The sequence below is a fragment of the Scyliorhinus torazame genome, chromosome 1 (assembly GCF_047496885.1).
Source record: "Scyliorhinus torazame isolate Kashiwa2021f chromosome 1, sScyTor2.1, whole genome shotgun sequence".
Taxonomy (NCBI): Eukaryota; Metazoa; Chordata; class Chondrichthyes; order Carcharhiniformes; family Scyliorhinidae; genus Scyliorhinus; species Scyliorhinus torazame.
Window position 1 is genome coordinate 113,203,009 of NC_092707.1, and position 20,957 is coordinate 113,223,965.

General features: G+C 45.6%; 1 protein-coding gene and 1 non-coding gene across 3 annotated transcripts in view; both read left to right on the top strand.

The window, feature by feature from the left end:
* Positions 1-20,957, top strand: part of nhsl3 (NHS like 3) — a 323,611-nt gene that overhangs the window by 197,682 nt on the left and 104,972 nt on the right. The gene's annotated exons all lie outside the window — the stretch shown is intronic.
* Positions 2,200-2,281, top strand: trnas-acu (transfer RNA serine (anticodon ACU)). The gene has a single exon. It is a non-coding gene; the product is annotated as a tRNA-Ser (tRNA).

Sequence of the window (20,957 nt, forward strand, 5' to 3'; positions counted from 1 at the left end):
CTCACCAAGGTCCTGTATAATTGAAGCAAGATATCCCTGCTCCTGTATTCGAATTCTCTCGCTTTAAAGGCCAAAATACCATTTGCTTTCTTTACCACCTGCTGCATCTGCATGCTTACCTTGAGCAACTGGTGTATGAGGATGCCCAGGTCTGGTTGCACATCCCCTCTCTCAATTTACAACCTTTCAGATAATAATCTGCCTCCCTGTTTTTGCTACCAAAGTGGATAACCTCACATTGATCCGCATTATATTGCATCTGCCATGCGTTTTCTCACTCAGTCAACTTGCCCAAATCACACTGAAGGATCTCTGCATCCTCCTCGCAGCTCACCCACCCACTCAGTTTTGTGTCGACTGTAAATTTGGAGATATTACATTTTGTTCCCTCATCGAAATCATTAATATATATTGTGAATAGTTGGGGTCCCAGCACAGATCACTGCGGTACCCCACGAGTCACATCCTGCCATTTGGAAAAAGACCAAATCTGCACTTTCTCCCTGTGTCTACGCCACATGATTAAATCTTTGATAATGGACTCTAGCCTTTTCCCCCACTATTGACGTCCGGTTTACTGGTCTATAATTACCTGTTTTCTCTCTACCTCCCTTTTTAAATAGTGGGGTTACATCAACTACCCTCCAATCTGTTGGAAATGTTCCAGAGTCTATATAATCCGGGAAAATAACCATCATTAAATCTACTATTTCTAGGACCACTTATTTAAGGACTCTGTGATGTAGATTATCAGGCCCGGGGCGATTTATCAGCCTTCAATCCCATCAATTTCCCCGACACCATTTCCTTACTAATACTGATTTCCTTCAGTTCTTCCCTCTCACTAAATTCTGTGTTCCCCAACATTTATGATACTTTATTTGTGTCCTCCTTTGTGAAAACAGAATCACAGAATACTACAGTGCCGAAGGGGCCCTTCGGCCCATTGAGTCTGCACCCAAAGTATGTATTCAGTTGGTCGGCCATTTCTTTGTTCCCCATTATAGATTCCCCTGTTTCTGACTGTAAGGGACCAACATTCTGTCAGAGGCTGGCAGCTCTCTATTGCCCATTAGTCCACCAAGAATGATGGCATCTGTTGGCAGGCCCGCCAGACACTCGGCATCGATGAGGAAGCCCAGGCCAAATGTGAGTGAGGCCGGGATGATATTTATATGGGAGAGGGGTTGCCAGTAGTGTCCAGGAAATGGCTTTGCATACCTCCCCACTTCCCAATGCTGGGTCCCTTGATAAGGTACTAAGTGCCTTTGAACGAGGAACGCCCCCTGGAAGCCTGCAAGCAAACCCAACCTATTGAATACCAGAAGTAGTGGGATGAGATACATAAGTGGGCATTAATTGCTACTTAATGACCTCAATTGGCATTCAGGCAGGAGGGATATGCACTGGCCTTCCTACCCTCGACTTAATCGGGCAGAGGTGGGAAGAGCGCACGTCCAAATCCACTGTCAGGAGCACATTATATTCGAACAACAACATGCATTTATATTGCACCTTTAACATAGTCAAATGTCTCCCAAGTGCTTACAGGAGCGTGGGAAATAGAACTTAACACTGAGCCACAGGCAGAGATATTAAAGAACGGTGACTAAAAGCTTGGTAAAGAGGTGGGTTTTAAAATGCATCTAAACGGAGAAGAGAGAGGTTTAGGCAGGAATTTCAGAACGTGGGGTCAGAGGGTTGTAGAACTGCAGGAGATTAGAGATGGGAAGGGGCAAGGCTATGGAGAGGTTCGGACATAATGATGTGAAAATAAAAATTGTGTTGCTTAACTGGGAGCCCGTGTAGGTCAGCAGTCATAGGGGTGATGGGTAAAGAGGTTGGTGCAAATTAAGACACGGGCAAAAGGAATTTGGATAAATTTGGATTTACGCGGTTAGACTATTGGAGACCAGCCTGGAGTCCATGGGAACAGTCAGGTCTAGGAGTAAACAGAGGTACGGACAAGGGTTTCGGCAGCAGGTGGGCTGAGGCAAAGCCAGAGCCGAGGGGTGGAACTAGGTGGTCTTAAGTGATGGCACGAATATGAGATTAGAAGCTCATATTGTGGTTGCTGGTTAGGGGGACATGCTTGGTAACAAGGGAACAAACCTTGTGGCCAGAACCGAAGACGTCCCAATATTTATTTGGAAGAGATCTATGTTCATCCAGTATTGGAAGTCAGATAAGCAGTCTGATGACGAGGTGGCCAAGTGGTTAAGGCGATGGACTACTAATCCATTGTGCTCTGCATGCGTGGGTTCGAATCCCATCCTCGTCGTTGGTGCAGCTGTTGCGTCTCCACTTAATCGGGGTAAACCCAAGATGCTGTAATTGGTAGATTGTGGGCGGCACGGTAGCACAGTGGTTAGCACTGTTGCTTCCAGCACCAGGGTCCCAGGTTCGATTCCCGGCTTGGGTCACTGTCTGTGTCGAGCCTGCACGTTCTCCCTGTGTCTGTGCGGGTTTCCTCTGGTGCTCTGGTTTCCTCCCACAAGCCCCAAAGGATGTGCTGTTAGGTAATTTGGACGATTTGAATTCTCCCTCTGTACCCGAACAAGCACCGGAATGTGGCGACTAGGGGCTTTTCACAGTAACTTCATTGCAGTGTTATTGTAAGCCTACTTGTGACAGTAAAGATTATTATTAATTTAGGAATACTGAAGGTGCCAACAGAGGTTATATTAAAAAAAAAAAAGCTTATTGTCACAAGTAGGCTTCAATGAAGTTACTGTGACAAGCCCCTAGTCGCCACATTCCGGCGCCTGTTCGGGGAGGCCGGTACGGGAATTGAACCCACGCTGCTGGCATTGTTCTGCATTACAAGCCAGCTGTTTAGCCCACTGCGCCAAACGAGCCCCTAATGAGATAGAGCTGAGTGTCGTCGTCGTCGTACATATGGAGGGGAAAGCTACCTGAAGTAGCATAGGAAGCAGTATTTACTTGACTCTCCTGTCCACTGCACCGCCCCCCAACCTCCACCCTCCAGCCCATTGAATTACTCTCATTTTCCTAAACCTATGTGCAGGGTTTGTGAGGATTGGACTCAGCAGATCCACAGTTACCTGAAGTCTGCCATTCAGCAGTCCCAGCAACACACCCACCCTGATTCCAATTGTCTTGGTCTTTGGGCAAGCTTGTTTGTCGGACCTGTCTCCTGGCTGACTGCTTGCCTCTTCGAGCCAGATGCATTTTTGGATGATGTCACTGAGAGGCAGCATGTAGATGAGAAATAGAAAGGGTCATGGATAGATCTTTGGGACACCAGAGGTAGCGATGCAGGAATAGGAAGAGAATCATTGCAAATGATATTCTGGATGAAGTTACATAACTGGGAATAGAAAAGTGCATATTCCCAGCTAGCTGATGGTGGCGAGGCGTTGGAGGACAATGGTGTGATCCACACACCAACGGCTTCAGACAGGTTAAGAAGGATGATGAGGACCCGAGCCCTCCCGGCCATGTTCAGGGTGTTGGACCAGCCGGGGTTGGAAACTGGTGCGGAGGCAGATGTAGCCTTCGCCTCGTTGATTGCCCGTAGGCGGATCCTGATGGGATGGAGAGCAACCTCTCCACCCTGTGCCTTGGCGTGGTGGAGGCACCTGCTGGAATTCTTGACTCTTGAGAAGGTTAAGTTTGAACTGAGGGGAAGGATGGAGGGGTTCTACAATTCATGGGCATTATTCATTATGCACTTTCAAGAACTGGATCACATGGATCATTAGTTGGGGGCGGGTTGGGGGGAGGGGGACTGCGTGTGATAATGCGGACTTTTTGTCATTTGTTTATGCTAACCTGCGGGTTAATGTTTGGGGTTTGGTGGGAGGATGGGATCTTTGTTATTGATATGGGGATTGACATTATATTCATTACTGATTATTGTTTATTATTGGTGGGTGAAAATATGAAAAAGGAGAAGAATAAAAATATTTTTTTTAAAAAAAGGATGATGAGGGATAGCTTGCCTTTGTCACAGTTTGGAAACTTGGGTATATTTTAGGGCATCTTCATACACACTGTTTTTCCCTTTGGGATTCCTGAGCTAATTATCAGTCCGTTGCATTGCGTTGAATGCTCTTTCTGTGGCCGACAAGTGCTGACGTTGCTCAAACTCGGAGCGGGACCATAGTTAGGCACGCTTCCCACTGCGCTGCACGACCTCCTAAGCTCTGTAAACATTTGCATCTATTAATTTATATTTATGAAACATGAATTTAATTATGTTTTAAAACCTCCTAGGTTGGGGTATAATCTCTTCCAAATCACCAAATAGAAATGTGGTTTTTAATATTTGACCAGTTCTAACTTGTTTGAGAAAATATGCAAACCTTTGGACTGGGAGTGTTGCCAGAATGAAGAGGGAGAGGCCTTTTTAATACACTGCCAGCAAAATGCACCTGATAGTCACCGGTCGAACAGACAGTATTGTTGCAAAGTAACTTGGATTGAGGCCAACGGTGTAGGTCAGGCTTGACATGCCAGTACTGCTGTCAGTTTGGTGGGTTGAGGGATTGTTCTAGACGGGGCATAGTTACTGTTGCTGTGTGTGCATGTTTTTTTTAAAGCAATAATGTACTGTTTTGGGGCAAGGACTTTTTTTAACAGCATTGTAAATGGAATCAAGCAGACATTGAAGAACATTGACATTTGTTGTTGCTTTGGTGTCTCGGTGACTTGCTAGGAGTGTAGGTATGGGAGGAGTTTGACAAAGAATGAATATTCTGAAATATTTCATTCTGCAGGTTCTGTTAATATTCTATAATATTTATGTGAAATATGATGAGGCCCAGTAATCTGGGGAGGGGGTGGGATCTTGGAAGTTAAAATACTCGAAGTAGCCCAGGAAGCAGTATTTAATGCAATGCATTTGATTGTCCCAGTCCTCTCCCCACCCTCCTCTCCATTTAGTTGCTAATCCGGTTTGCTGGGTTTGTGAAGATTGGATTTGATTTGTTGTCACGTGTACCGAGGTACAGTGAAAAGTATTGTTCTGCGCACAGTCCAGACAGATCGTTCCATACATGAAAAACCTAGGCATACAATAGATACACAATGTAAATACATAGACCTAGATATCGGGTGAAGCATATGTCATAATATACATCAGTACATTATGTTGCAATCACATACACACACTGATGGACATGCAGTAGGACCAACCAGCATACACAACACCGCAGCCAATCACCAGTGAGAGCATCCCAATAAAGACAGGGTACAGGAGAGTTCCCGCTCATTCTAGCAGCAGCCAGCTCAGAGCACAGAGCTCACAGCCTGCATCACAGACGTTCACCATGTGCTGAGTGCCTCACCAAGGCTAGTGATAGGAAAGGGTCCACGGTTAAGCTGGTATTGCTTATACCCATGTTTACAGTATATTAGCATAGTTGAACAGTTAATAAAATAGCGTTACACCACTTCCAGCATTGTTGGCTTGTTTGTGAACCAGAACATCCAACACGACAGCATACGGAAGTCAAAGAGAAAGGTTAGAGATAATGTTGGTGTTAGAATTATGTTTTAAAAGGTTGGTACGGTTATAAGAGATGTAGGAAGAGGATCTATGGGAGAGAGCTCGCAAAGAGTCGCTATGCTCCGCCGCCATCTTCTGACTTAAAGATTGGACTCAGTAGGTCCAGTTGTCTGAACACTGCCACACAGCAATCTCCCTCTTCCCTACAGCGTTCACTCACTATTATGATTGTTCATCTATGAAAGTCCATGTCATTAGCTACGGGTTCTGTGTGTTCTTGAGTGGCTGATGAACCTGATTCTGGAGCCGCATCTTGTACTGCACACTTGGCAGGTGCTTCCGGGATGTGGGATTGCTCATTGGACTCCAGATTGCTGATGTTCCTTTCTCAGACTCCTTTTCTGGGCCGCCTCTTGTGGTTTGGCGTCCTTGAAGAATTGAGTCCCTTCAATCAGGAGGTCCATCCAAATAGGTCTCTTCTGAGCAAGGGTGACATGTTGGCGTCGATGTTGCATTTCTTGAGGTAAACCTTCAAGGTGTCTTTGTCCTCCTCTTGCTCAGTAGCCTTCCTTGAGCTGGTGTTCTTGGCTTTTTCACGGATACTGATGTTAGTGCGCCTGTCCTCCCAGCTGATGTAGAGAATCTGACAGCGTTGACCGTACCTCTTCAGGGCCTTGAGGTAGTGTCTGTACATACTCATAAGTTTCTGAGCCATATAAACGTGTTAGGAGGACCACTTATACACGAGGACCTTGGTGTCCGCACGATTGTTCTGGTTGTCAAAGACTCTCGTCATTAGGTGTCCGAAGGAGGTTCTCGGAGATTGGATACAATGTTGGATGTCCGCGTTGTCCGTGTTAATGTCAGCCTTAGAGGAGAGGTGGCTCGCCAGGTATGGAAAATGTTACACATTGATCTTGATGGAAAGAAAGACTGGATCTTGCCCTGGGGCAGGTTGGTAAAGAACTTGAGTCTTTTTGAGGCTGGGGCTACAACCAATTCTTTGGTATGCTTCCACAAGGGTGTCAAGCATGGCTTGGAGATTCTCTTCTGAGAGAGTGGAGATGGCAATGTCATCCACATACTGAAGTTCTATGAGTGATGTCAGTTTTATTTTCTTCTTGGATTTCAACCGGCTGGGCTTGAAAGGTTTTATGTCACACAGCGCACACACAGCGATGCACGCGCCCTGATTCGATATTTTCTTGGTCTTCAGGCGAACTGATCAAGTTCAGCATTTTCTGCTGGTAGTCTGGATGGTGGGCAGCACGGTAGCATTGTGGATAGCACAAATGCTTCACAGCTCCAGGGTCCCAGGTTCGATTCCGGCTTGGGTCACTGTCTGTGCGGAGTCTGCACATCCTCCCCGTGTGTGCGTGGGTTTCCTCCGGGTGCTCCGGTTTCCTCCCACAGTCCAAAGTTGTGCAGGTTAGGTGGATTGGCCGGGCTAAATTGCCCTTAGTGTCCAAAATTGCCCTTAGTGTTGGGTGGGGTTACTGGGTTGTGGGGATAGGGTGGAGATGTTGACCTTGGGTGGGGTGCTCTTTCCAAGAGCCGGTGCGGACTCGATGGGCCGAATGGCCTCCTTCTGCACTGTAAATTCTATGATATCCAAGTAGACTGCATTTTCCCTTGATATTGCATTTTGGGATATTGTAGTTTGTTTATGTGGGGAGTCAGTTTGTTGCTGCATGTTGGATTCCATCTTGAACTTGCGTCTTACAGAGAGCAAATGGAACTGCTTCCCATTATCTTGATGTAGTTATCTGGATTTTAGATTTCAATTTATTGTCACCTACTGAGGTACAGTGAAAAGTATTGTTCTGCGTACAGTCCAGGCAGATCGTTCCAAACATGAAAACATAGGACATACAATAAGTACATCGACATTGGATGAAGCACGCAGAATGTAGTGGTGCACAGTAGAGAAGATGTGTGGAGAGATCAGTTCAGTCCATAGGAGGACCATTCAGGAGTCTATAACAGCGGGGAAGAAGCTGTTTTTGAATCTGTTAGTGCGTGTTCTCAGACTTTGTATCTTCCGGTTGGAAGGAAGAATAATCCGGGTGGGAGGGGTCTTTGATTATGCTGCCCGTTTTCCCAAGGCAGCGGGAGGTGTAGAAAGAATCAATGAATGGGAGGCAAGTTCGCTTGATGAACTGGGTGGTGTTCACGACTCTTTGTCATTTCTTACGGATTTGGGCCGAGCAGTTGCCATATCAGCTGTGATGCAGCCAGATAGGATGCTCTCTATGGTGCATTTGTAAAAATTGGTAAGAGTCAATGTGGACATGCCGAATTTCCTTAGTTTCCTCAGGAAGTATAGGCGCTGTTGTGCTTTCTTCGTGGAAGTGTCGACGTGGATGGGCCAGAACAGTTTGTTGGTGTTTTGTACAGCCAGGAATTTAAAGCTGTCAACCATCTCCACCTCTGGACCATTGATACAGATAGGAATGTGTTTGACACTTTGCTTCCTGAAGTCAATGGCCAGATCCTTACTTTTGCTGACATTGAAAGAGAGATTGTTGTCATTACACCACTCCACTACGTTCTCTATCTCCCTCCTGTACTCTGACTCATCGTTGTTTGAGATTCGATCCACTGCGGTTGTGCCATCAGCAAACCGAGAGATGGAGTTGGAGCTAAATTTTGCCATACAGTCATGTGTGTGTATAAGGATTATAGTAGAAGGCTAAATACGCAACCTTGCGGGGCCCCGGTATTGAGGACTATCGTGGAGGAGGTGTTGCTGTTTATCTTTACTGATTGTGGTCTATGGGTCAGGAAATTGAGGATCCAGTTGCAGAGGGAGGAACCAAATCCTAGGTTTTGGAGTTTGGATATGAACTTGGCTGGGATTATGGTGTTGAAGGTGGAACTGTAGTCAATGAATAGGAGCCTGACGTAGTAGTCCTTGTTGTCGAGATGCTCCAGGGATGAGTGTGGGGCCAGGGAGATGGCACCTGCTGTGGACCGGTTGTGGCGATATGCAAATTGCAGTGGATCAAGGCATCCTGGAAGTATGGAGTTGATGTGTCTCATGACCAACCTCTCAAAAGCACTTCATAATGATAGATGCCAAGGCCACCAGACGGTAGTCATTGAGGTGCATTGCCTGGTTCTTTGGCACCGGTATGATGGTGGTCTTCTTGAAGCAGGTGGGAACCTCGGATCCGTGCAGGATCTGAGTGCACGACCAGGGACTCCGTCAAGACCTGTTGTTTTCCGTGGGTTCACTTTCAAGAAGGGCGATCTGACTTTGAGACTGTGACGGTAGGTATGGATGTGTCCGAGGCTGCCGGGGCAGTTGGCAACGGTTTGTTGGCTTCCTGCTTGAAACGAACGTAGAATGCATTTAGGTCATCGGAGAGGGGTGCGCTGTTGCCAGAGATTCTACTCGGCAAAGAAATGATGCTAGTTTATGTTAGAGTGCAAACAATGGATGGGGGAAGGGAACTGCAGTTAACTGCCTTCTAATGAAATAAACTCTCCCCCAACATAAATAATTGAGGTAAAAACAGAAAATGCCAGAAAAACGCAGCAGGTCTAGCAGCATCTGTAGGGAGAGAAACAGAGTTAATATTTTGAGTCTTAAAGACTTCTTGAAATATAAATATTTCAAGTGTGCATCCGTCTCGACCCAGTCAAAATTTGGTTTGTACGGATCAGAGAAGAAATCCGCTTTAATGCCCGAAAGCTTATGTTTCTGGCTTCAAATCAGCGGAAGTAGGAAATGATTAGCAAAAGTATTTCCATATTCTGAAAAAAAAGTTGTCGCCATTTACTGACCCACAGACATTCCTTTTTAAAAAAAATAATTTTTATTAAAGGTTTTCATAAAATATCAATAACAAAATGAGAAATAAAAAAGAACCCAACAGGGTTAAGTACAAAACACAATCTAAAAAAGCAAACCCCCCCCCCCCCTGAATATAAATAATAAATTAACATTAACACCCCGACTTAACACAACAGGTGTCTACACCCCCTCAGACCCTCCAGTGTAAATAACATAAACAAAAATAAAGTACCCCCCCCCGGAGTTGCTGCTGCCATTGACCAATGTCTATCGTTCTGCCAGAAAGTCTAAGAACGGTTGCCACCGCCTAAAGAACCCTTGTACCGACCCTCTCAGGGCGAATTTCACCCTCTCCAATTTAATTAACCCTGCCATATCGCTGATCCAGAATTCCACGCTTGGGGGGCCTCGCATCCTTCCACTGAAGGAGAATCCTTCGCCGGGCTACCAGGGACGCAAAGGCCAGAATTCCGGCCTCTTTCGCCTCCTGCACTCCCGGCTCCTCTGCCACCCCAAATATTGCGAGCCCCCAGCCCGGTCTGACCCTGGATCCTACCACCCTCGACACCGTCCTCGCTACGCCCTTCCAAAATTCCTCCAGCGCTGGGCATGCCCAGAACATATGGGTGTGATTTGCTGGGCTCCCTGAGCACCTAACGCACCTGTCCTCACCCCCAAAGAACCGGCTCATCCTTGTGTCTCACTAACTTGATAGAGTTTTTCGAGGAGGTCACTAAGATGATTGATGCAGGTAGGGCAGTGGATGTTGTCTATATGGACTTCAGTAAGGCAAGGTCCCTCATGGTAGACTAGTACAAAAGGTGAAGTCACACAGGATCAGGGGTGAGCTGGCAAGGTGGATACAGAACTGGCTAGGTCATAGAAGGCAGAGAGTAGCAATGGAAGGATGCTTTTCTAATTGGAGGGCTGTGACCAGTGGTGTTCCGCAGGGATCAGTGCTGGGACCTTTGCTGTTTGTAGTATATATAAATGATTTGGAGGTAAATGTAACTGGTCTGATTAGTAAGTTTGCAGACGACACAAAGGTTGGTGGAATTGCGGATAGCGATGAGGACTGTCAGAGGATACAGCAGGATTTAGATTGTTTGGAGACTTGGGCGGAGAGATGGCAGATGGAGTTTAATCCGGACAAATGTGAGGTAATGCATTTTGGAAGGTCTAATGCAGGTAGGGAATATACAGTGAATGGTAAAACCCTCAAGAGTATTGAAAGTCAAAGAGATCTAGGAGTACAGGCCCACAGGTCACTGAAAGAGGCAACACAGGTGGAGAAGGTAGTCAAGAAGGCATACGGCATGCTTGCCTTCATTGGCCGGGGCATTGAGTATAAGAATTGGCAAGTCATGTTGCAGCTGTATAGAACCTTAGTTAGGCCACACTTGGAGTGTAGTGTTCAATTCTGGTCGCCACACTACCAGAAGGATGTGGAGGCTTTAGAGAGGGTGCAGAAGAGATTTACCAGAATGTTGCCTGGTATGGAGGGCATTAGCTATGAGGAGCGGTTGAATAAACTCTGTTTGTTCTCACTGGAACGAAGGACGTTGAGGGGCGACCTGATAGAGGTCTACAAAATTATGAGGGGCATAGACAGAGTGGATAGTCAGAGGCTTTTCCCCGGGGTAGAGGGGTCAATTACTAGGGGGCATAGGATTAAGGTGAGAGGGGCAAGGTTTAGAGTAGATGTACGAGGCAAGTTTTTTACGCAGAGGGTAGTGGGTGCCTGGAACTCGCTACCGGAGGAGGGGGTGGAAGCAGGGATAATAGTGACATTTAAGGGGCATCTTGACAAATACATGAATAGGATGGGAATAGAGGGATACGGACCCAGGAAGTGTAGAAGATTGTAATTTAATCGGGCAGCATGGTTGTCACGGGCTTGGAGGGCCGAAGGGCCTGTTCCTGTGCTGTACATTTCTTTGTTCTTTGTTCTTTATTGTCCCGGTCATGTTGTGTGCCCTGTGCAGCACCTTAAACTGTATGAGGCTGAGCCTCGCGCACGAAGAGGAAGAGTTCACCCTCCCTAGGGCATCTGCCCACGTCCCCTCTTCGATCTCCTCTCCCAACTCCTCCTCCCACTTATCTTTCAACTTCACCGCCGAGGCCTCCTCCTCCTCCTGCATCACCTGGTACGTTTCCGAGATCTCCCCCCCCCCCCACAGAGCACCCTGTCCTGTACTGTGTGGCAGTAGCCGTGGGAATTCCGCCACCTGCCGTCTGGCAAACGCCCTTACCTGTAAGTACCTGAAGGTGTTCCCCAGGGGGAGCCCGTACTTCTCCAGCTCACCCAAGCTTGCGAACTTCCCGTCCACAAACAGGTCCCCCAACTTTCGTATCCCTGCCCTGTGCCACCCCGAATACCCTCCACCCGTTCTTCCTGGGGCGAACCGGTGGTTCCCCGTAATGGGGTCCACGCCGAGGCCCCAACTTCCCCCCCTATGCCGCCTCCACTGCCCACAAATTGTGAGGGCCGCCACCACCACCGGGCTCGTGGTATACCTCCTTGGAAGGAGCGACAGCGGCACCGTTGCCAGCGTCCCCAGACTCGTGCCCACACAGGACGCCGTCTCCAGCCTCTTCCATGCAGCCCCCTCCCCCTCCATCACCCACTTGCGCACCATCATCGCATTGGCAGCCCAGTAGTACCCACAGAGATTGGCCAGTGCCAGCACCCCCCTATCTCTACTCCGCTCCAGGAACACCCTTCTCACCCTCGGAGTCCCTCGCGCCCACACAAACCCCATTATACTCCTGTTAACCCGCCTGAAAAAAACCTTCGGGATAAACACGGGGGAGGCACTGGAACAGGAACAAAAACCTTGGGAGCACCGTCATTTTGATTGATTGCACCCTACCCGCCAAGGACAGCGGCAACGCGACCCACCTCTTGAACTCCTCCTCCATTTGCTCCACCAGCCTTGTAAAGTTAAACCTATGCAGGGCCCCCCAGCCCCTGGCCATCTGGACCCCCAGATGACCCACAGACATTCCTAACAATTGCTGCAGAGAAGTAACTTGCGTTTCATGTTAATTTACCACAACCTGATGCTCGGCTAGGTTCCATCATGGAATAAAAATGAGTGATGTGAACTTTGGAACGTAATTGACACTTGTTATCAGCCATTCCTGAGAAGAAGCCTTCTCTCCAGCTCTGAAGCCTGCTTTTATTAAGTTATCAAAGAATAGTTTTCCTTTCATTACTGCATCAATTAGGTTGAACTCTGTGTCTGTATGTAATGTATGCATTAGTAATTTCACAGGTTATGTTACTGTTTCTTTCAGTGACTGTAAGAACTGAATAAATCTAAAGGAAATAACATGCCAGGCCAGGGAATTACTGATGGAAAAACTGTTAGTCATGAGATGGTTTAAATATTAAAGATTAGGCATTATAGCATTCAGTGAGCTCATTTGCTCAGTGACTTGAGACACACCTTTTTTTTTAAAGCCTAGACCTTTAACCAGTGTCATTACTGACCTTGTAACTTATTTCCTGCTGGAATTAGTGATTAAAACATTGCTTTATGGACTGTTGAAATGCAATAACTGCTTACCCCAAGTCCCATTCACCTATTGCCCCTGCGCTCGCTGACCTATATTGGCTCCTGGCCAAGCAAAATCTTTATTTTTAAAATCTCATCCTTGTTTTCAAATCCTCTGTGGCCTTGCCCCACTGTATCCCTAATCTGGGGAGTTGGTGGCGTAATAGTGATGTCACTGGATTGATCAAGAGGCCCAGGCTCATGCTCTGGGAACAAGGGTTCAATTGCCAAGGCAGCTGGTGGAATTTAAATTCAAATAGATCTGGAATATATGGTGTGTCATGTGAGAGTACCTTTAAGAAATGGGTGTTTATAAATGGGTGTGTATATAAATATCTGTAGTGAGAGTACCTTTAAGAAATGGGTGTTTATTACTGCAGTGATGTCAGAGAGGGGGTGGAGCTGGGCTGTCTGTCAGCTTTTTACTTTTGTTTTAGGCCGTTTGCTGCAGGGTGTGTTTTAGTTTTGTTTTCAGTGTTGGAGCTGAAGCCAGACAGAGCAGGTGTACTGTTGATCTCTCTGCCATGAAAAGACTATCTCTTGATCATTTGGTGAATTCGGAATTATAAATGTTCTCAGTAGTGAATGTAAACCTAATGTGCTTCTGTTAAAAGGTGTTTCTTCTGTCTTCTGGATGTTGTTTGGGAAGTTATTGAGGATTACTTAGTGTTGTATTCTTTGGGGTTTTCTAAACCCTGGCCCATAACTTTCATTGATTGTCATAAAAAAATATCTGGGAAAGAAGCCAGCCATCCTTACCTGGTGCGACCTATGTGTAACTGCAGACCCTTGGCGATGTGGGACTTTTAAATGTCTTCTGAAATGGCCCAGCAAGCCACTGAGTTCAAGGGCAATTAGGGCGTCACGATGGCTAACTGGTTAGCACTGCTGCCTCACAGGGCTAGGGACCTGGGTTCAATTCCGGCCTTGGGTGATTTTGTGGAGTTTGTACTTTCCATCTCCATCTACAAGTTTGCTGATGACACGGCCCTAGTGGGTCGGATCTCGAACAACGATGACTCAGTACAGGAGGGAGATAGAGAGCCTTGTGTGGTCTAACTGGAACAATTTCTCTCTCAACGTCAGCAAAACTAAGGAGCTGGTCATTGACTTCAGGAAGCGAAGTATCATACACACCCCTGTCTACATCAATGGAGCCAAGGTGGAGATGATTGACAGCTTCAAATTTCTAGGTGTATACATCACCAACAATCTGTCCTGGTTTACCCATGTCGACGCTACCACAAGGAAAGCACAACAGTGCCTATACTTCCTCAACAAACTAAGGAAATTTGACATGTCCACATTGACTCTTACCAATTTTTACAGATGCAACATTAAAAGCTGGACTACAGCGTGGTATGGAACTGCTCGGCCCAAGACATTCAGAAATGCCGGCAACAGGGGTTAGCTTTGATGGACTTTTTGGTTGGCATGGACAAGTTTGGGCTGAAGGGGCTGACTCTGTGCCGTCGGTTTTATGATTCAATGATTCTACCCGTGTATGCGTGGGTTTCCTCCAGGTGCTCCGCACAAGTTAGGTGGATTGGTTATGGCTGTGCAGGTTAGGTGGGGTTATGGGGATAGGGCGGGGGAGTGTACCTAAGTAGGGTCCTATTTCAGAGGGTCGGTGCAGACTGTGGGCCAAATGGCCTGCTTCTGCACTGTAGGAATCGTGTGGTTCTATTCTGTTCTATGGATGGTCAACAAATGCTGACCTTGCCAGCATTGCCCACTTTCCATGAAAGAGTAATTCTAAAATTTTTTAAAAATCCTTTCAGCCTCAACTCTCCCAAGATCTGCGTTCCTTTAATTCTGGCCTCTTGAGCATCCCCAATTTTAATCACACTGCCACTGGTGGCCCTGCCTTCAGCTGCCCTGGCCCTAAACTCTGGAGTTTATCCCATAAGCCTGCCCCACCTTTCCCTTGTCCTTTAAGACACTCACTAAAATCTACCTTTCTGACCAAACTTTAAGCCACCTGCCATAGTAAGTGGATCACTGTTAATTTTGTACTTCGTTCGATATTCCTGTGAAGGACTTTGGTATACTTGTTTACACTGAAGGTGCTATATAAATGCAGCCTGTTTTGTTTCTAACATCTGCAGTATTTTACTTTCATATGCTGTATACTGAACCACATTTTTGCAGTTTGGTGAAGATGTATTATTTTATTACATTTTGTTTTTTAACAAAATGTAGGTATTTACATATTTATGAAACACTTTTCACATTCTCAGGATGTACCAAGGTGTTTTTCAGCCAGTGAGGTACTCCCCATTGAAAATTGTGTTGTAATGTAGGAAGCAGAGAAGCTGCTCATTTGGCTAAACTGGTGTTTTTCTTACTGATCTTATGCTGCTATGGGAGCATCCATGACCATTCTGGTGCACCCTTTTGCTAACATACTTTTAGTAATTCTCAGTGGAAAATATATTTTACATGTTCTGGTAATTATGCTGTAATTGAGTGAGACTGATTTGTATAAACCAACAAAATGCAAACTGTTGTGTGATCAAGAGATGCACCATTTTCTTTCAGGGTAACTGATCCCTCTTTCCTGTTGGATATAATTGTGCACTCTGAAACTGGTCCCCTTTCCTGAAACTGATCACCTTTCCTATCCACTGGAAGTTTTCGCTTAACATCGTTAATTGATACAAGGTTTTGCAAAGTATTCTTTTGTTTTAAATCTTTTTATTGGCATTTCTCATATGTTTGCAAAGTATTCTGTCTGAGGCTCGGAACTCCCTCCCAAGATTTCCTATTCCCCACCTTAACCTGAGTCCCAGCTCTCTCAGGCTTAACCTGGGAGTTACACAGCAATGTCTAGGCAAAAGGCACGTTAATATGAATCAGCAGGAATGCAACATGAATGCAGGGTTCTAATTAGAGAGTGATCTTCATGCAAAAACGGCGTTGTGCAGAACAATGTCAAGTGAGACTCTCCCAAATGGGTTGAGTGAAGGACCCATATAAATTAGAATTGGTGTACTAATTATAAATTAAAGTTGGCAGTGATATCCAATAAAGCAATAAGTTGCTGTCAACTCCTTAACTACCAGGCAAATAGCTTATTGTTACTTCCAGTCTTCAGCCAATGGGAGCAGTGTCTGAGTAAGAGGATGTGGGAATAAATTAATGAAATAAAATGACTGCTCATGTCTGATGTATGTCTGTTGCAACTTGTCTTTTGATTAACCTGGTTAAACAATGTAAGATCTCACATGGACGTAATTGGGCAATGATTTAGTGAAATAGAACTGCTTGACCATTTTCATAGAAAATTGATGGATTGAATCAATATCAATAACTCTCATTGAGTATGTTCCTATTGGTTAAACACATTTTAGCTGTTCAGATTCGTATGAATCAGTTTAAAATCAACAATAAATGGATTAATATCTCCCAAACCTAATTGAGTGTTCAAGGTTTACATTGTGTCCTAATTTCTCTGGCGCTGTCAGTGTGCTGTACGAATCGCTTAAATTATATAGCTGTGCCTCAAAGGGACAGAAGCTCTTAACAATAATGAGGACTTAATAAACCCAAGAATTCAAACTAACCAGAAGAACATAATGTAACATAAGAACGAGGAGCAGGAGTAAGCAATTCAGCCCCTCGAGCCTGCTCCGCCATTCAATACGATCATGGCTCATCTCCTCTCAGCGTCATCTCCATTTTATTGCCCGTTCTCCATAACCCTTCAACCCATTACTAATTAAAAATCTGTCGATCTCCTCAAATTTACTCTAATTTCCCAACACCACCGCACTCTGGGGTAGTGATTTCCACAGATTCACGACCCGTTGAGAAACGTAATTTCTCCTCATCTCTGCTACCCCTTATCCTAAATCTTTGGCCCCTCGTTCTAGATTGTCCCACAAGAGGAAGCATCTGTAAAACATCAGTACAGTGTACCCAAAAAGAAAATGCTGGAAAATCTCAGCAGGTCTGGTAGCATCTGTAGGGAGAGAAAAGCTTTGACAAAGGGTCACCTGGACTTGAAACGTTAGCTCTTTTCTCTCTACAGATGGTGCCAGATCTGCTGAGATTTTCCAGCATTTTCTCTTTGGTTTCGGATTCCAGCATCTGCAGTAATTTGCTTTAATCAGTACAGTGTAGTTTGCTGCATATTTCTGACACGTCTGATTGGAAATTTTGCAATTTGTGTTTTGGTCATTTTGTTCCATACTTTAGAGAAAACTTTACCTTTGTCCTGTAGTGATTGCAGCTGAAGGTAGTTAATCAATATCTTCAAATCCTCCATCAATCTTTCAGGATTTCTGAGGCGATAAAATAGTGAACCATTTTGAATTCTGCATGTTCATCTAAGAACAGATGCTGCCTGATCTGCTGGGTATTTCCAGCATTTTCTATCTTAAATACATTTATTACCTACATTTGGAATTTAAAATGTTTTATCATGTAATTTAACAAAACACACAGCCAGAGATTGGACTGGACTGGATTATCCGCCATGTTGGAAAAACAATTCTCAATCGGGAATCTTGCATCAGGCAAAACACGGGATTGGTGGGGATGTTCTGGTCCCCCGCTAGCGCCTGGTTGATGCCCCGTGCCAGTGGGAGAATGCAAATGAGTAATTAAGACCAATTTGCATCCTATTAACGGACCGGGCACCATTTTCTTCTCTGGACCTGGAATCACGTGGATCAGAATTGGTCGACAAGCATGTAGCTGACAAGGTGGACCTCATGGTGGGCCAAGAGGTAACTCTTTAAGGGATTTGCCCCCGAAGCCCATCAGAGAGCCACCAGATCCCTTAATTAAAGAGACCCCCCCAATTAAAGAGACCCCCACATGAAATCCCCAAGAAGAGAGACTCCACTCAGCTGTGAAACTAACCAGTCAAACATAGAATGACAGCTCCTGGACCACCTCAAAGAGAGTTAAGTGCTTTCTGTTTGTTTCCCAGCTGACTACTTCAAAGTGATGCAAGCATGAAGGGGGATGAATGGAACAATGCAGACAGCTTTGTGTGTGGGAATTGTCAATACAGCCTAGTAACAATATTGAAGAGAAATGAATGGCTTGCAGATCAAAGATCTGAGGGAGTTTAAACCCAGCTGACTGGTTTTCTCTTCCCTAGAATTGACAGGTGCTGCTTCCTGTGTCTGAGCCAGCAGGTGGATTGCATAGGTGACTGTTAAAGCAATGATTTTTCTTTCAGCTTCCAGGCAGGGGTCTCTCTTCAGGGGGCCTTCCTGACAAGGATCTCACTTCTGGGGGTGGGGGTGGGGGGCCCTTCCAGACAGAGGTCTCTCTTCTGGGAGGCTTCCAGGCAGAGGTCTCTCTTCTGGTGGGTCTCTCTTTAATTTGGGGATTTTTTTTTGGGGGGGAGGGCTCTTTAATTAAGGGGTCTCTGGGGGAAGGGAGGGTCTTTTACTGCGGATCTCTGGGAGAAGTCTCTGGTGGAGGGGGCGGATGTTGGGTCACCCCCCGTACTGGGACGAAGGGGGAGCGGGGACTGAATAGCATTGCGAGGGGGGTGGAATTGTGTTGCGGGGGGCCCAGCCGAGGGACCTCCGTATCAGGCTGCCTGCTCAAAATCCCTTTTCAGCCATTTTTAATATGTTAACATTTTCTGCTTAATTAGATATTTTTGAAAAGTTGCAAGAACACATTAAAACTTCCTTGAAGGCCCACAATAAGTACAATTCGTAAATATTTGCGGTAATGATTAATCAGATGTGTGGCCAGTTTTTAAGACACAATCTACGCTTGAAATTCCTTTATCTTTTCTTTAAGCAAGTTTGACTGATTTCAAGCAAATTACAGTAAAACTCCCCAGCACAGTTTAGTGGAAACTCATACCCAATATTTCTAAAGATCACAGACCTTTCATCACTCATTTTATTCAAGCCAGTTAGCTAAATATAGTTGTTTCAGTTTAATATAATAATTTAAAGTACCCAATTCATTTTTTTTTTCCAATTAAGGGGCAATTTAACATGTTCAATCCACCTACTCTGCACATCTTTGGGTTGTCACGGGGAGAATGTGCAAACTCCACACGGACAGTGACCCAGAGCCGGGATCGAACCTGGGACCCCGGCGCCGTGAGGCAGCAGGGCAAACCCACTGCGCCACCGTGCTGCCCTTGCTAAATTTATTTGGACTCCAGGCCAGTGAATACAAAAATTCCACAGATTTAATAATAATTTTTATTAGTGCCGCAAGTGAGGGGTGGCATGTGGTGCAGTGGTTAGCACTGGGACTGCGGTGCTGAGGACCCAGATTTGAATCCCAGCCCTGGGTCACTGTCCGTGTGGAGTTTGCACATTCTCCCCGTGTCTGCGTGGGTTTCACCCCCACAACCCAAAGATATGCAGGTTAGGTGGATTGGCCACGTTAAATTGCCCCTTAATTGTAAAAAAAATAATAATTGGGTACTGTAAATTTATTTAAAAAAAAAATATTAGTGCCACAAGTAGGTCTACATTAACACTGCAACAAAGTTATTGTGAAAAGCTACTAGTCCACCGCCTGTTCGGGTACACTTGAGGGAGAATTCAGAATGTCCAATTTACCTAACAAGCGCGTGTTTCAGGACTTGTGGGAGGAAACCTGAGCCCCTGAGAAAACCCACGCAGACACCGAGAACGTGCAGACTCTGCAAAGAAAAGTACAGTACAGGAACAGGCCCGCTGGCCCTCCAACCCTGTGACGATCATGACTTTAAAAAAAAATCTTCTGCCCTTACTCGGTCCGTATCCCTCTATTTCTTCCCTATTCATGTATCCATCCAGACGCCTCTTAAATGTTGCTAATGTGCCTGCTTCCACCACATCCTCTGGCAGCGTGTTCCAGGCTCCCACCACTCTCCGCATGAAAAACTTACCCCGCACATCTCCCTTAAACGTTCCCCCCCCCCTCACCTTGAACCTATGCCCCTTGTAATTGACACTTCCACCCTTGGAAAAAGCCTCTGACTATCCACCGTGTCTATGCCTCTCATAATTTTGTAGACCTCTATCAGGTCTCCTCTCAGCCTTCGTCTTTCCAGTGAAAACTATCCTAGTTTATTCAACCCTTTCTCATAGCCAATGCCTTCGAAACCAGACAACAAACTGCTGAACCTCCTTTTCACTCTCTCCAAAGCTTCCATGTCCTTCGGATAATGTGGTGACCAGAACTACACGCAATACGCCAAATACAGCTTAACCAAGGTTTTTATATAGCTGCAACAAGATTTCCCAACTCCTGTACTCAATGCCCTGGCTGAAGAAGGCAAGTATGCCATATGCCTTCTTAATCACCTTGGCCTTCTGTGTTGCATCTTTTAGGGAACTGTGGACCTACACACCCAGATCCCTTAATGTTCCTAAGGGTTCTGCCATTTACAGTATAATTCTTACCTAGATTTGATCCTCCAAAATGCATCATCTCGCATTTGTCTGGATTAAACTCCATCTGCCATTTCTGTGCCCAAGTTTCCAATCTATATCCTGTTGTAGCTCTGGCAATCCTCGGCACTATCAGCAACTTCGCCAATCTTCGTGTCATCCGCACACTTACTAATCAGACCACCCACATTTACCTCCAGATCACTTGTATATAACACACAACAGAGGTCCCAGCACTGATCCCCGCAGAACATCACTAGCTACAGATCTCCATTCTGAAAAACACTCTTCTACCGCTACTCTGTCTTCCATAACCAAGCTAATTCTGTAGCCATTTAGCCAGCCCACCCTGAATCCCATGTGATTTTAATTTTTGTACCAGTCTGCCATGTGGGATGTTGTCAAACACCTTACTAAAGTCCATAAGAACTACATCCACAGCCCTTCCCTCATCAATTTTCTTTGTCACCGCTTCAAAAAACTCAATTAAGTTGATGAGACATGACATTCGCCGTTCAAAATCATGCTGCCTGTCACTAACTAGACCATTTTCTTCTAAATGTGCATATATCCTGTCCCTCAGTAAGTATCTTTTCCAATAGCTTCCCCACTACTAATGTCAGGCTCACCGGCCTATAATCTGCTGTATTATCCCTGCTTCTTTTCTTAAACAAAGGAACAACATTGGCTATTCTCCAGTCCTCTGGAATCTTGCCTGTGGTCAAAGAGGATGTGAAGATATCTGTCAAGACCCC